Source organism: Danio rerio, chromosome 21 (assembly GCF_052040795.2).
Source record: "Danio rerio strain M-AB ecotype USA chromosome 21, GRCz13ab, whole genome shotgun sequence".
NCBI classification, from domain to species: domain Eukaryota; kingdom Metazoa; phylum Chordata; class Actinopteri; order Cypriniformes; family Danionidae; genus Danio; species Danio rerio.
This window is the reverse complement of record NC_141041.1, coordinates 11,625,168-11,641,112: the sequence shown is the minus strand read 5'-3', so window position 1 is coordinate 11,641,112 and position 15,945 is coordinate 11,625,168. Positions and strand designations below refer to the sequence as shown.

At 38.8% G+C, this 15,945-nt stretch overlaps 1 long non-coding RNA gene across 2 annotated transcripts in view; it reads right to left on the bottom strand.

Moving 5' to 3' along the window:
- Nucleotides 1-2,497: 2,497 nt before the first annotated feature.
- Nucleotides 2,498-15,945, bottom strand: part of LOC141379990 (uncharacterized) — a 225,950-nt gene continuing 212,502 nt past the window's right edge. Inside the window, exons 3-4 of one of the 2 annotated variants that reach the window (XR_015520054.1) lie at nucleotides 13,497-13,593; nucleotides 2,498-3,552 (exon numbers count right to left, since the gene is read on the bottom strand). This is a non-coding gene — a long non-coding RNA (uncharacterized LOC141379990). Of the gene's footprint in view, nucleotides 3,553-13,487; nucleotides 13,594-15,945 lie in introns of both variants that reach the window. The other variant, XR_015520053.1, reaches the window with a different exon arrangement.

Here is a 15,945-nt window from a genome sequence, read left to right as displayed (position 1 = left end):
GATGATGGATCGGCCTCCACACCTGGATAACCCCACTCTCCCCTCCTCCCTCCAGCCCGGCTGTGTCTCCCTTCCCATCAGCCATTCCTTTTCATCTGCTGTTCAGAGATCTCCACGACTCAGAAATAGTTCAGAGTTTATACTGAAAAATCAGTTTAGTGTTCAGCATTATAACCGCACACTGGAAGAGCTGAGAGTTGATTGAAGACAGTTTGGAGAAGTGAACCGTGCAAAAAACAATTACTAATGTACGCTTGAGATAAATTATACTCATCAGTATCAGTAATCAATATTTTCTCTGGTTCATTTTTTTTCTTTCTCAATAGAAACTGCAAGCTAATATCCCAGGAGCTTCTGAAATATGTCTCAAGGTTTCTTACAAACATTTTTTTTTTGTGTCCCTGGACCACAAATCCAGTCATGAGAGTGAGTTATTGGAAATTGAGATTTATACAGCAGGGAAAATGAGTATTGAACAAATCATGTTTTTTTCCTGGGAAAAATATTTCTACAGGAGCTATTGACATGGAATTGAAACAGATTTTGGTAAAATCCAAAACAATACAAGCACAAAAATAAAACAAAAAATTCTGAAAAATAAGTGATGTGTAATAACAATAAAATGATTTAATACTTTAATGATTTAAGACTTTTCTGGTGATGGCAGCTTAAAGACGCTTTTTATTATGGAGAATAAAGTCACATCAGTTGCTCAGGTGTGACTTCAACAAAGTGTAAAAATCTTTACGGTTCTGTGGGTCTCGTCTATCGAATCTGATGTTTAATTTGTATTTCATATTGGGTTCAGGTCAGGTAATTTCAGATTTTCTTTCTCTGAAAGCATTTGAGAGTTTTCTTGGCTGTGTTTTGAATCATTTTCTTGCTGAAATGTCCACTCTGGTTTCATCTTCATTCTCCTGCTAATGAAGAAGTTGGACTGAATCAGCTAATATTATTTTACAATGACGAAGGATAGAAGATTGCTGAAGAGCTACTGAGAAATTTTAGCTGCTGTCTGGACTTTCACTGCCTTTCCACACCTCACTATCTTCATGTGTTCAATACTTTTTCCCTGCATCATTTTATTTTATTACCATAACTTGATTTGCAAATTAATTAGATTTGTTTTCATCTATGGATTTCTTTGGTTGTTACCAACATCTGAGAGAAATTTCAAGTCAACAGCACCTTTTAAAATATGTTTTCTGAGAAAAATGGTAATGTGTTCAATACTTATTTTCCCCGCTGTACATCTTCTGAAAGCTTTCCATTGGTATATGGTTTGTTGTGATAGGATAATTATTGTTAAATCTAGAATCTGAGGGTTTTAAAATATCAAAATGCTGAGAAAATCACTGTTAAAGTTGTCCAAATGAAGTTTTGTTATATTTACAGAAAGAAATTTATCAAATGTGTTCATGGAAGATGATCTTTACTCTAGTGATTTCTGGCATAAAATATAAATCATTAGTTTTGACTTATACAATGTATTTTTGTTTTTTTCTATCCACAAATATATGCACATCCACAACGCAACTAGTTTTGTGGTCCAGGGACCTGTTTATTTTGATAAATTAAAAATAGAACCCTAGATCTATATACATTTCTGAAGACAGCAAAATATGTCCCATGAGCTACATTTTTTTTTTTTGCAGTTTTTGCAAATTCGTCAGAAGCTGCTGTGTACCCTTTTTCAGATCTCAGATTTTTCTCAAGAGTGCCATTCGTGTCTGTTGTTCTCATGCAAATTCATCAGAGACCACTGTTGACTAACTGACTGGCCAAACGACCCCGCCCTCCCCCTTCCCTAAACCCGACAAATAGTATTTTAAATAGCACCAAACCCAACCGCAAAGTTTTGAAAAGCAATCTGGAAAAAACAAAGTTTTCAGATTTTACCACATTCTCACCCTGTTAATTAACTGTTTATTTATTTATTTATTTTTTGTTTTTGACTTACCCGCTTTCTGTAACTGTTCTTCACCGGACTCGAACCCCATAGTTGCTATCAACTCCACTCTGCATCACAAATCCACCAACGTATGTGTCGAGTTACCAGACAAACTGGTAACAGTGGAAAAGCTGCCCATGTCCAGGTAAGTGGTCAATTGGTTAGCGCAAAAATGAGCGGCATCATACTACCTCAAGGCGTTCATTTTAAAGATAAAATGCAGCCATACATAGCTCTGGCTACATAATTTGCGATCTCCAAAAACGTAAATAGGGCTAGGGTTTTTTAAGAATGTTGCCTAGATCCATGTTTCCCAACCTTGTTCCTGAAGGCACACCAGCAATATACATTTTCAATCTCTTCTTAATCAAACACACCTCACTTTAAAAGCTGAAATTAATAGGTCAGATAAGGGAGACCAACCAACAACCAACCAACAATTTTCAAAAGCAAACCAGAAAAAGACAAGCCCTCGTCTGATTTTTACCACGTTTTCAGATTTTACCACATTTTCACCCTGTTATTTACTTGTTTTTTTTTTTTTTGGATTCTGTTTTTGACCGCTTTCTGGAATCGTTCTTCACCAGACTCGAACCCCATCGTCATGGTCATCTCCTCTCTGCGTCTCAAGTCAGCCGATGTACATGGTGAGCTAATAGGATAAAACTTTTTACAGCGGGAAAGCTGTCCATACGAAGGTAAGTGGTCAGCTGGCAAGCGCGAAAAGGAATGGCACCTTAGCCTTCGTTTGAAAAATGAAATGCAGCCTTACGTACCTCTGGCTACATAATTTGCGCTCTCCAGAAATGTACACAGGGCTACATTTTCAGAATGAGCCAATGTTGAAAAATGTACTGTTGTGCCTCCATGAACAGGGTTGGGAAACACTGTCTATAGACCTTTGATCCAAAACATCCAAAATGCATAAAAGTTTTCTGTTTTCATATGAAAATGCTATGTAAACATACCGTTATAGTGCATCTATTTCATTCTATCCTATCCATCCTATCCTCAGTCACTCATATTTGCACAGCTGTCTCTGAACAAAACTGGTTTATTTCACTGTTGTTCAAGGTCCACTGAGATCTATTAAAATTTAAATTAGCGCCTCCAGCTCTGACAATGGTAAAATATTAAAATCAGTTTTGAGCAGAAATTGTTTTCTTCAGAGCCTTATTTCACAGTTAGAGCAGATGGAAAGCAGCAAATAATAACCACAGCAAATAAAATAAGACCCTAATGAGTTTTTGTCCCCCTATAGTTCAGGTGAATTTGTGTTGTGTTTGTAACCGAACAACAAAAAAAAAAGCAGATTCACATGATGAAGCTGTTGGTTACTATTAATATTTCCATATTTATTCTGCTCCACAAGGACGTCCAGGTTGTTCTGCCCCTCAGCGCTTTCTGCTATTTTTACATTAAATGTATAATCAAGGCTGATCCTCTCGGTTGTGTTCGTGAGCTCAGACTTGTGCGTCTAAGACGTTATATCTAAGCGGCCACAGTATGTGCTAATGAGAGACGCGACAGGGAACATCCTGATTTTCACACATATTCAGCCTCCTTCTCTGCTGAGACAGCAAGGTTTGGCCCCAGGGGTCCTGCAAGATAGAGAGAAAGGTGAAAGGAAATGAGGATGGGAGGAAAGGAAGTCGGGAAAAATTAAAAGGTGAGATGAAAGATGTTAAAGGAACACTCCACTTTTATGGTAAATAAGCTCATTTTACAGCTCCCCTAGATGAGTTTTACCATCTTTAAATCCATTCAGCCAATTTCCGGGTCTGGCTGGAGCACTTTTACCTTAGCTTAGCTTAGCTTATTGAATCAGATTAGACTATTAGCATCTCACTCAAAACTGACCAAGAAGATGTGATCATTTTCCTGTTTAAAGTTGGACTCTTCTGTGCAAACTCTTGTTTTCTTTTATATTAGGACAAATGGAAAATTTAAATTTGCTGTTTTAGGTTGATATGGCTAGGAACTATACTCTCATTCCGTTTCTCATTCTGGTTAACTAGCTTGGGTTTTAGGTTGATATGGCTAGGAACTATACTCTCATTCCGTTTCTCATTCTGGTTAACTAGCTTGGGACTATTTTAAACACTGTATAATATCATTGCACCTGCTGCAGCCATAGCACAGCAGCAAAGTTCCTTGTTTATTAGGATGGAACCATATCCCATTGGTCTTAATACATGATGTAACTACAAAAGGGTAAACTTTTAAATGGGAAAAATCTTTTGTTGTTTTTGAGTGAGTCTAATCTGATTCAATGATCTATGCTAAGCTAAGCTAAAAGTGCTCTTGCCAGACCCAGAGATTGTCTGGATGGATTAAAAAATAGTAAAACTCAAATGTTTAACTTTACTAACCCATTATTTTTGAGGGAGATGCTAATAGTCTGATCTGATTCAATAATCTATGCTAAGCTACGCTTAAATTACTCCAGCCAGAGGCGGGACTGCCTAAATGTATTCAAAAATGGTAAAACTCAACTGTTTAACTTTAGTAACACATCATTTTTGAGCAAGTGGCTAATGGTCTATTCTGATTAAATGATCTATGCTAAGCTAAGCTAAAAATGCTTCTGCAAGACCCAGAGAATGTCTTAATGGATTCAGAAACAGCTAAACTCAACTGTTTAACTTTAGTAACACATTATTTTTGAGTGAGATGCTAATGGATCTTGTTAAGCTAAGCTAAAGATGTTCCTGTCAGACCCGAAGATTGGCTGAATGGATTTGAAAATAGTATAACTTATCTGTTTAACTTTACTAACCCAATATTTTTGAGCAAGATGCTAATGGTCTAATATGATTCAATAATCTATGCTAAGCTAAAATTCCCCTTGCCAGACCCAGAGATTGTCTGGATGGATTAAAAAATAGTAAAACTCGACTGTTTAACTTTACTAAACCATTATTTTTGAGCGAGATACTAATAGTCTATTATGATTTAATGATTTATGCTAAGATAAGCTAAGTTAAGTGTTCCTGCTAGACCCAGAGATTGCCTCAATGGATTAAAAAAAAGGTAAAACCCAACTGTTAATATTTAAGATATACTTTATACACTACTGTATATAACTGAGGTGGCAGCTTTGGGGTATAAGAAGGATCCCAGGTAGCAAGGAATTCTGGCCCAGATTTGGCATAAATCAGGCACAGCAGGAATTTGTCCGGCACTGGCATACAGCATGTGGGCCAAACATGGCCCTGGTTTGGCAGAGGTGGCTCTGTCTTTAAGGCGGAGCACAGTACTTGGGCCAGATGTTAAGAATTGCTATGTGGGCCATGTAAGTTTGGCCTATCTTGACCCACATTTAAAATACATTTTTATTATTTTCAAATAAAGAAAAAAAATTCTACCAATCAGGTCAATTCGAGAAAAAGCATGCCCAAAGCACGCCTAAAGTGCAATGATTCATTGGTTTATCAATTTCATTGCAGTTGTGACACACCAACATATCTGGCTCAGTTATATGTTACTAACTTGGCTGATACTTGGCCCAGATGTGATCCATGTTTGGCCCTTGACTGCAAGCCAGACTTGGACCAGTCATGTACCATAATTCACTGCGGCATGTGGGCCAAGCAAAAGCTGATTGTATGGGCCAGATCTGGGCAAGATATATTTTGCTATGTGGGATGTATTTAACCTGAATGACAAATGTAATTTCATTTAATTTTCTTTCATTCATTTTCTTTTCGGCTTAGTCCCTTTATTCATCTGGGGCTGCCACAGTGGAATAAACCGCCAACTTATCCAGCACATGTTTTAAGCGGTGGATGCCCTTCCAGCTGCAACCCATATCTGGGAAACATCTATACACACTCATTCACACACATACACTACGGACAGATTTAGCCTACCCAATTTACCGGTACTGCATGTCTTTGCATGCAAACTCCACACAGAAACGCCAACTGATCCAGCCGAGGCTCGAACCAGCGACCTTCTTGCTGTGAGGTGACAACACTACCTACTGCGCCACTGCGTCACCCTCAAATGTCATTACGTAACTGCAGAATGTGAATGAATTGTAAAGCGGCAGATAGAACTACTGAGGGTTTTCATTTCTGTATATGGCTGGACTACAGCAAGCCTCTGAACACTGGCACTGCAGGTGAGGAGAGACGAGACAATGGCCAAGGCAGTTTAATTAGTGTTTACCAACTCTAACTGAAGCTGAGCTGAGTCACAGATCCCTTTAAAGACAGACAAGCTCTTACTCGGGGAGATTAAGTGACCATGAAGAATTGACCAAGGTTGTGTCTTTATCTGGCTGTCTGTTCACCTCATTCTTATTCGTATTTCTGCTTTCATTTTATGCTAGCATTTCTCTCTCCCTTTATCAGAAATCACCAAGCAACGACCTAGAAACCACACAGACTCCAGCTCAAGTAATGTGCTCACATTGTAGGCAATGCGTCATGAATGACCCAAAACAGCCTAACAACTACATAACAAACCCTTAGCAACCTTAAAGCAACACTCAGACAACCTCCTACCGTATAAGCTTCTCTCTCAAATTTCTCAGGTAAAGCCCTCATGTTACAGTATAGGTAATGCCTCACAAACAGACCAGAACAATTTAGCCACTGCTTGGTAACACCTTGGCAACTTCCTAGCAACACCTGGGCAATCCCCTAAATGTGAGCTTCTCTGTCTTGGCTTTCTTCAGCTCAAGTAATGGACTTATAAACAACCCAGAATAATCTTTCAACCACATCGCAACTGTACAGCAACACCCAAGCAATATCATGCTGCAAGTTCCTTTTTTATTTCTTGCTTTTTCATAACCACATACAGTAACAATACCCTAGCAACCACATATTGTAGTAACACCTTAGCAACTACATAGAAACACATAGGCAACCACCTATTATTTTCACTCTCTCAGCCCTCTTGTTTTTTGCTCACAATGCCTCATGAACAACCCTTAGCAACCATATAGCAACATGTTAGCCCCTTTCACACAGTGATAACGGTAAATATCCGGAAAATTTCCGGAACGACTTTACCGGTATATTCAAAAAAGCGCTGTTCACACAGGCGAGGACGTCGACATGTCGAGATGTTCATTATATGTGCGTGTGCTGGCGCTCACAGGCTGTTTCACAGGCACACGAACGTAAACAAACAACGGCTTATCATAAGCATCTCATCGATGATTATTTACACAGTTGGCATTAAGAAGAACATATAAACGTGATCTGACTAACTTCTAGCAGCTAAATGTGTCTGGAAAAATATTCAAAGGCTTTTATCCTCACAAGCCGCGCGGACGTAAATGCGTCTGACTGTTGTGATTGGCTAAAGCAGACGTCTCACGTCAGCACGTTCTAGACGTGCACGCGCTTATTACGGGAATCTTCCTTCTGCATTCACACAGCGCAGCATTCCGGCAAATTGCCGGTAATGTTACAACTTCTCTTTCCGGAAAATAGCCAGAACGAATTTACCGGTATTTTCAAAAAGGACCTGTTCACACATACAACCTTTCCGGAAAATTGCCGGCAATTTTCCGGAAAGGTCTGTATGTGTGAAAGGGGCTAATGACTCCATAGCAACCGTCTGTTGTGAGTCTATTTCTTTCTCGACTTTCTCCTGCTCAAGTACATTCCTCAAGTTATAAATAATCCCTCATGAACATCCCGTAAACTGTAGAAGTTATAGCAATCCCTTAGCAACCATCTATCAATATCCAGGCAACCAAAAACAATCTTGCAGCAACATAGCAACACTTTAGAAACCCCATAACAACACCTAGGCCACACAGAACAATCTCTCTCCAGCTCAAGTAATGTTGTCACACTGGAAGAAATGTTTGATAAACAACCTAGAATAATCTAGCAATCACATAGCAACTGCCTAGCAACACCCAGGCAATCGTATGCTGTGAGTTTATCTCTCTCAACTTTTTTCCTGCTCAAGTAAGTTCCTCATTTTATAAATAATCCCACATGAACATCCCATAAAACTGTAGTAACTATAGCAATCCCTTAGCAATCACCTAGCAACATCCAGGCAACCGAAAAACAATTTTGCAACTGCATAGCAACACTTTAGAAACCCCATAACACAAAGCCAAACCAGAACAATCTTGCAACAACACAGCAACAACTTAACTAAAGTATCCGCTTGTTGAGTGTGACGTCACGCGAAGCGGCTTCCGGGTCCAAGCGCTCTATTCAACTGAATGGGGAGGCTCATGAAATGGTAATAATAAACGTTTACAAAGCGATTTAAGGCTTTCGGAAATCACAATCGCAGTATATATGTCCATGTCTAATATTCGATGGCCAGAAAGTGATAATTTTTTTATAAATTGCTAAATTTTTGGTATTTGATATGCAGCAAGCCCAGAGATTGTTGTGTACACTATGATTTTATATAAAATTAACTTTATTGTGTGATAGGAATAAAACGTGATCATAAACGAATAATTTCTCCACTCAAATGAGTGGCGGCTTGGACCCGAAAACAGTATGACATATGTCACAAACATGTCACCACTTAACAAGCGGATAGCATAACACATAACAACACCCAAGCAATCCAGAACAATCTTGCAAGAACATAGCAACACATTAGAAACCCTATAACACCCACGCAACCCAGAACAATCTTGGAACAAAATAGCAACAGATTAGAATCCACACAACAACCACACAACCCAGAACAATCTAGCAACAACATAGCAACACTTTAGAAACCCCACAACAACACCCAAGCAACCCAGAACAATCTAGCAACAACATAGCAACACTTTAGAAACCCCACAACAACACCCAAGCAACCCAGAACAATCTAGCAACAACATAGCAACACTTTAGAAACCCCACAACAACACCCAGGCAACTATTTAGTGTGAGTTGCTCTCCCTCTTGACTTTCTCCAGCTGAACTAATGTCCTCTCATTAGAGGTAATGCCTCATGGCTGCTGGAAGGACAATTTCATTTTCAATGCCCTGATGCTTCCCTTTTGCCCCCTCTGTCAAGGTGGATAAATCCATACCGCAATGAGCCCACTTGATTGCTTTAGTCCACACCACTTACAGTATTTTCGTGGATGCGCGAGTCGGGCACAGCTTGAATCATTTGGGAGGAAGAGTCTGACTTCACAAGGAGAGATCTGGCCCGGAACTGACCTTCAGTTTCATCTGAAGTAAAGTCATCCATCATTAGCAAACCAGGACTAGCGGAGGACAAGGGTGAATAAACAAGATCACAGACCATTCTGAATTCATATTACAGAGGATGTAATGTGTAGAACCTAACAGCATGCATATTCAGTGAAACATCTTTCAGTGCTATCTATGTTTTTTTCTTGCTCATACAAATATTGTAAAGTCTTATTTTTGCAGTTAGGTTTCATTGCAGCCATATGACATGCACATTTGCACAGACCTTTTTTGAATGACCAAAATTACTAAGACTTATAGTGCATATACCCTTTTAGGATACAGCTCTTGTGTCCAAATCAATGTCATGCAAAGAGAAGGGATTAAATTAAACCATGGTCTCATGTAACAATATCTATAAATTGTAGTCTTAAATATACTCCCTAATAAAGCTATCGTAACATTCATTCATTTTCCTGAATAAGTTGACCGCCAACTTATTTAGCATATGTTTTACACAGCGGATGCCCTTCCAGCCACAACCCAGTGTTTCAAACCATCTATACACACTACACGACGACCAATTTTGTTTATCTAATTCACCTTTAGCGCATGTCTTTGGACTGTGGGGGAAACCGGAGCACCTGGAGGAAACCCACGTCAACACATGAAGAATATGCAAACTACACACAGAAATGCCAACTGACCCAGCTGAGGTTCGAACTAGCGACCTTCTTGCTGTGAGACGACAGTACCAACCACTGAGTCGTCCAGCTATCATAATGATGTTATTGTAATTACCTCATCATTTACACATTCATCTGTCAGCATATCAAATGTATTTAGTCTTTTTAATGTCTTTTTACTTTTGAGTGAAGAGTAAAAAAAGAGCTGCAAAACATGCATAACATTCATTAAAGTAAAGCTGCAGTTCACTTAACCACCACTGGTGTCACTAACAACGAGAAATTCTTAATTCGAAATATATACACTAATAGACTTTCCTGAAATTTTACAGTTAACGGCTATTCTTTACAGTTTATTACTGTAATAGCCAACCCAGGCACATTCTGAAAATGTAGCCCTATATATATTTCTACGTTTTTTTTTTTTTGCAGTCTTTGTTTTCGCGAATCCACCGGAGGCCACTGTGTATGCTTTTTAAAATCTCAGATTTGCCATTCGTACCCGCTGTTTTCTAGTAAATCCACCAGAGGCCTTTTGTTTTTGTTTTACCTGCTTTTTGGAACCGTTCTTTGTCAGACTCGAACCCTGTCATCCCGGTCAGCTATTCTCTGCACCTCACGTCCGCCAATATATGCTGAAAGCCACTGGACACTGGTAAGCATGAAAAGGAACAGTGACATATCGCCACATAGCATTCGTATATAAAATAAAATTCAGACATACGTACCTCTGGCTACATAATTTATGATCTCCAGAAATGTATATAGGTCTAAGTTTTCAGATTGAGCCTATGTTAGTAATAGCACTGCATTGGGGGTAGTTTAAATTTTTTTGCATTAACCTACTGCATATTAACAATTTGCGGTACTCTAGTGTAATCAAAGTAATCAAGTACTGCTACTGTAGTTAAAGATAAAAGTGAGAAAGTTAATGTAAAAAAATGTGAATTTACATCTTGTATCACTAAATGTATTTAAAAAGATATACAATATAAAAATGATAACAATAACTAACAAAAAATATTGTTGTACATAATCATCGCTTGTTTAGAATTGATTCAATTCAATAGTACAATAGTAAATACTAAAAGTAAAGGTGTTGTACTGCTAGTGTAGAATGTACATGACTTACAGTAAAAGTCCTGTAAAAATTGTCATACGTCCTATAAATGTAAATGTGGTAAAGGGAATGTACTGTAAAAAGAATTAGCTGTAAGGCTTTTTTACTGTAATTTAAACTGCAGTAGGGCCCTGATACTGTAAAACAAATTTACAGGTAAATTTACTGTAAAGGGGCAGTTGCTTTAACATGCTGGCAACAGTCCTGCCAGTAATTTACCAAAAATAAATAAATAAATAAATAAAATATCTAACAGTGTATACTGTATCTTCATTATTTTGAGATGAAATAGCTATGTAAGAAGGTTAGGTAGGATAAAATGGCCATCAGAACAGTTTTACAACTTAAAGTATTATTTAACAATATAGCTGTGCTAGCTGAGATATGCTGGAAGAGATTTATTTATAGTCTTGCATAAGTACATTAAGTAACATAGTCTCATTCTGAAAACGTAGCCCTAAATCTTTTTCACAGAGATCGCAAATTATATAGCCAGAAGAACATGTGGCTGCATTTTGTCTTTAAAACGAACGATATGGTGCTACAGTATGCCGCCATTCCTATTTGTGCTTACCAGCTGACCGAATACCTCCATATGGACGGCTTTTTCACTGTTACCAGTTTTTCAAGTGGCTCGCCACGTACGTCAGAGAATTGGAAGCGCAGAGAGGAGTTGACCGTGATGATGGAGTTAGAGTCTGGCAAAGAACGGTTCCAGAAAGCAGGTAAGACAAAAGCCAAAAAATAAAGCAAACAAATAAATAACAGTGAGAATGTGGTAAAAATCAGGCTGTCATGAGGGCTTTTCTTTTTCTGGGTTGCTTTTCTAAACACTGTCAGTTAGGTTTTGGGAAGTAGGTAGGCACTGGTCAATCAGTGCTTTTTAAAACACTATCGGTTGGGTTTATGGAAGGGGTGAGTGGGGGATCTTCGGTCGGTCAGTCAGTCACTCAGTCGGTCAGTAGGTCGGTCAGTCAGTCAGTCAGTCAGTCAGTCAGTCAGTCAGTCAGTCAGTCAGTCAGTCACTCAATAGCAGCCTCTGGTGGATTTACGTGAGAAGAGCAGACACGAATGGCACTGGCAAGAGAAATTGGAAATCTGAAAAAGCCAACACAGCAGCCTCTGGCAGATTTGCAAAAACAAAAACTGCAAAAAAACATAGGTCCTGGGACGTATTTGGTGCTCTCCAAAAATATATAGGGGTACGTAATCAGAATGAGCCTGGGTTGGAATTAAGGATGTCCTAAAAAGTAGTCTTCATTTTTTGGATGTTTCAGTGCTTATGATTGATGAATGACAATGCTGTGTCTTTCTTCAAGGAGCTTTGGGGTGAACTATCAAAGCACATCGCAAACTTTCAGAGATCAGCTGTAATTCCCCTAATCCAGATATCAGATTCATATTCAGTGCAGTTGAGGTGAAACTGCCCTGACGAGTGCCCAAAACATTGAATGTGAAGTAGCACAAGGTCGAACTGAAAGTAACACAGGATCGTCCTCTGTTTGCTGTTCGTTTTTTTTTGCTGCTCTGACATGGCAAGACAGAATCAGAGTAATAGTACTTTATTCCCCCAGAGGCCATAATGCAGACACAACAGCCCACGATGCAAGGCAGGTCTGAAACAGGATTACAGTTAAAGAATCTGAGCTGGAAAATGTTCCTGCCATTGTGAATAAGGCAAAAAGCAATATGTATGTGTGTGCAGAGGAACCACAACCTCAGCTGCTAACACACTGCATAGACTTTTCTCATCTTATTAGAGGTAATATGTATATTACTTCAGGCTGATGCCATCATAGACACAAATGTATCATCTGTATTGTAAGTAAAGGTGAGCCTGACTTAAAGATCTGTGCCATATCTAGAGCAACTACTGATAAAATGACCTAGCAACAACTGACAAAACAAAATGTAGCAACCACAAATTAATGCTAAACGCCATTCAGAATACATTAGAAACTGCAGCAATGACCTTCTGGATACCCAGAACAACTTATAAACTACCTGCCTACTGCATAGCAACAGCAACACTATAAAAACAACAACCCAAACACCTTACCAGTTGCCCAACACAGCCACCTAGCAACACCCTTGGAACTGCAAAAGACATTTAAAACCATTCAGTACAGAAACTTAGAAAAAGACAGCGACACACTTAAAAGCATTCAGAAAACCTTAACAACTGCATAGCACCAGCACACTAAAAGCCATTTAAAAAGGGCACGTAGCTTACCCCTTTTTCCAGATTTAATACAAGTCTTTTGTGTCTCCAGAATGTGTCTGTAAAGTTTCAGCTCAAAACACCCATCAGATTATTTTATACCTTTCAGAGGTTTCTATTTACAGCTCTGAGCATCAGATAGCGGTTTTTGTGAACTGCGCCTTTAAGGTTAATCCTTCACGCCCACCATTTCCACGTGCCTGTCAGTGTACCTTAATCTTCTTCCTTGGCCAGTGTTGCCAACTTATCGACTGTCGCTATATTTAGCGACTTTTCAGACCCTCCTAGCAACAAATTTTCAAAAGAGCAACTAGCGACAAATCTAGAAACTTTTTTGTGTGTAACTGGAGTTTTTTTAGACTCTCGTGTGTCCATACTGTACCGTCCCTACTCTTCTCAACAAGCTGCAGGTGATGCCGTCGGCCTTCCCTGGCCCAGTCCTCGTACAGCAGTCTCTCTCCCACCTGCAGCCTGAAGCCTCATTTCCACTGCACACAACAAACGACAGAACGGATGTCATTCATTTCCAACTGTCATTGGGGGATAAGCAAATCTTACTAAATTGTACGAATTAAATTGTAAGAATTCATACGGATTAGCCACTAAATCAAAGTTACTAATTGCTGTGAGATTGTGTTGGTATTTCATAGTTTTTCATTATACAGCGGACATAATAAGTACTAAACACATAACCATTTTTTTTCAGAAAACATATTTCTAAAGTTACCGTTGTTTTGAAATTTTCACCAGATGTTGATAGCAACCAAAAATCCATGCAAAAAATCCAAAGTAAATCTAATTAGCTTACAAATAAGGTAATGTGTAATAAAATATAATGACGCAAGGAAAAAGTACTGAACACATGAAGAACGGGAGGTGTAGCAACACAGTATTAGACCAGACAGCAGCTGAAATCTCTTAGTAGTTCTTCAGCAACCTTCTGACCTTTGTCATTATAAATGAATACTAGCTGCTACAGTCCAACATCTACATTAGCAGGATGATGAAGATGAAATTGGAGTGGACATTTCAGCAAGACAATGATTCAAAACACAACCAAGGAAACTGCTTCCAGAGAAAGAAAATCAAGCTGTAGAATGACCCAACCAATCACCTGATATTACTTTAATAGAAAATACAAAATAAAGATCAGATTCGATAGACGAGACCCATAGAATAATTAAAATTTTTACACTCTGTTGAAGTCTGTAAAAGAAATCATACACATTTTTCAGATTTCTTTGTTTTGTTTTTTGTTTTTGTTTGTTTTGTTTGGGTTTCTACCTAAATCCGGTTCAATTCCATGTCAACACCTTCTTTAGAAATATTATTCCCAGAAAAAAAAAAAACACGACAATACTCATTTTCCCACTGTATGTCGATACTTGTTTCCATAAGAAATAGCTGGCATCAAAAGCCCTCAATGCTTCACATGCGGGTAAAATATTGAATGAGTGAATACAACCTAATAGATGAACACAAGAACATTAGCCCCAAAGGATGCAGAGCAATTCAGCTTCCCACATCTGTGCCCAATACAGCTTTATTAACTAACTCGAAAGCATCAAATCTCATTTTGTGATGTATAAAAAACACAGCAGTGATTTGAATTGACCTTCACTTGTCTCATCTGGTGCAGTTTTGTCCAGCGAGACCTTTGCATATGCCAGAGTTTCTTTTCGTCCCCTGCGCACGTGATCCATAAGCTCTGTGGTCAGCTATTACCTTGTGTTCAAAAAAAAAATTACGCAACACTTCGCCCCCAAAACTAATGTTACACAAGCATTCTGGACTGCACCGTGAGGGAACAGTTGGTACGCCAACTAATCCAGGCAAAAACTCTGGCTGAAAGCAAAACAGAGGAAATAAGAGGAACGTCAACTTTAATTTGGTTAACTTATATAATGACCTCACTGCCAAATGCGCTTCGCTGGATGGTCTTCATATGAATGTCGCCCATTAGCAGGAAGTTCCCTGTGTGCAGATTTTCCAGTGGTGAATCATCATTTTTTTCTGTAATATAGTCCTCAACCATCTGTGCCTTTGGAAACAGGGCTTAAGTTTAAAAACATTGATATTATAAAGCGTAGACTGGCTATCTAAACTTGTTCCTTTATGAATTTCATAACTTTCCAATCTATTCTTTTAATACTGATACTAATATTATTATTTTGTATATTTAATACTGATTACAGGTTGGCTAAGTGGTTAGCACTGTCGCCTCACGGCAAGAAAGTCGCTGGTTCGAGTCCCGTCTGGGCCATTTGGCATTTCTGTGTGGAATTTGCATGTTCTCCTCTTGTAACCTGGGTTTCCTCTGAGTGCTCCAGTTTCCCCCCACATTCCAAAGACATATGGTGTAGGTCAGGCATGTCCAAGCTCGATCCTGGAGGGCCGGTCTCCGGCAAAGTTTAGTTCAATCCCCAATCAGACACACCTGAGCTAGCTAATCAAGCTCTTACTAGGCTTTCTAGAAACATTTCTGCAGGTGTGTTGAGGCAAGTTGGAGTGAAAATCTGCAGGACACCGGCCCTCCAAGGCCGAGTTTGAACACCCCTTGTGTAGGTGAATTGGATGAACTAAAATTGGCTGTAGTGTATGAGTGTGTGTAAATGTAAGAGTGTATGGGTGTTTTTCAGTACTGGGTTGCGACTTGAAGAACTTCTGGTGCGTAAAACATATGCTGGAATAGTTGGTGGTTCATTCTACTGTGGTGACCCCCGATTAATAATGGAGTAAGCCAAAGAAAAATGAATGATTAAATGAATACTGATTACTATTAGTTTGAATAGAATGCCATTGTAGTTATTGGAACTATAGTAAAGTTAACTATAACTAGT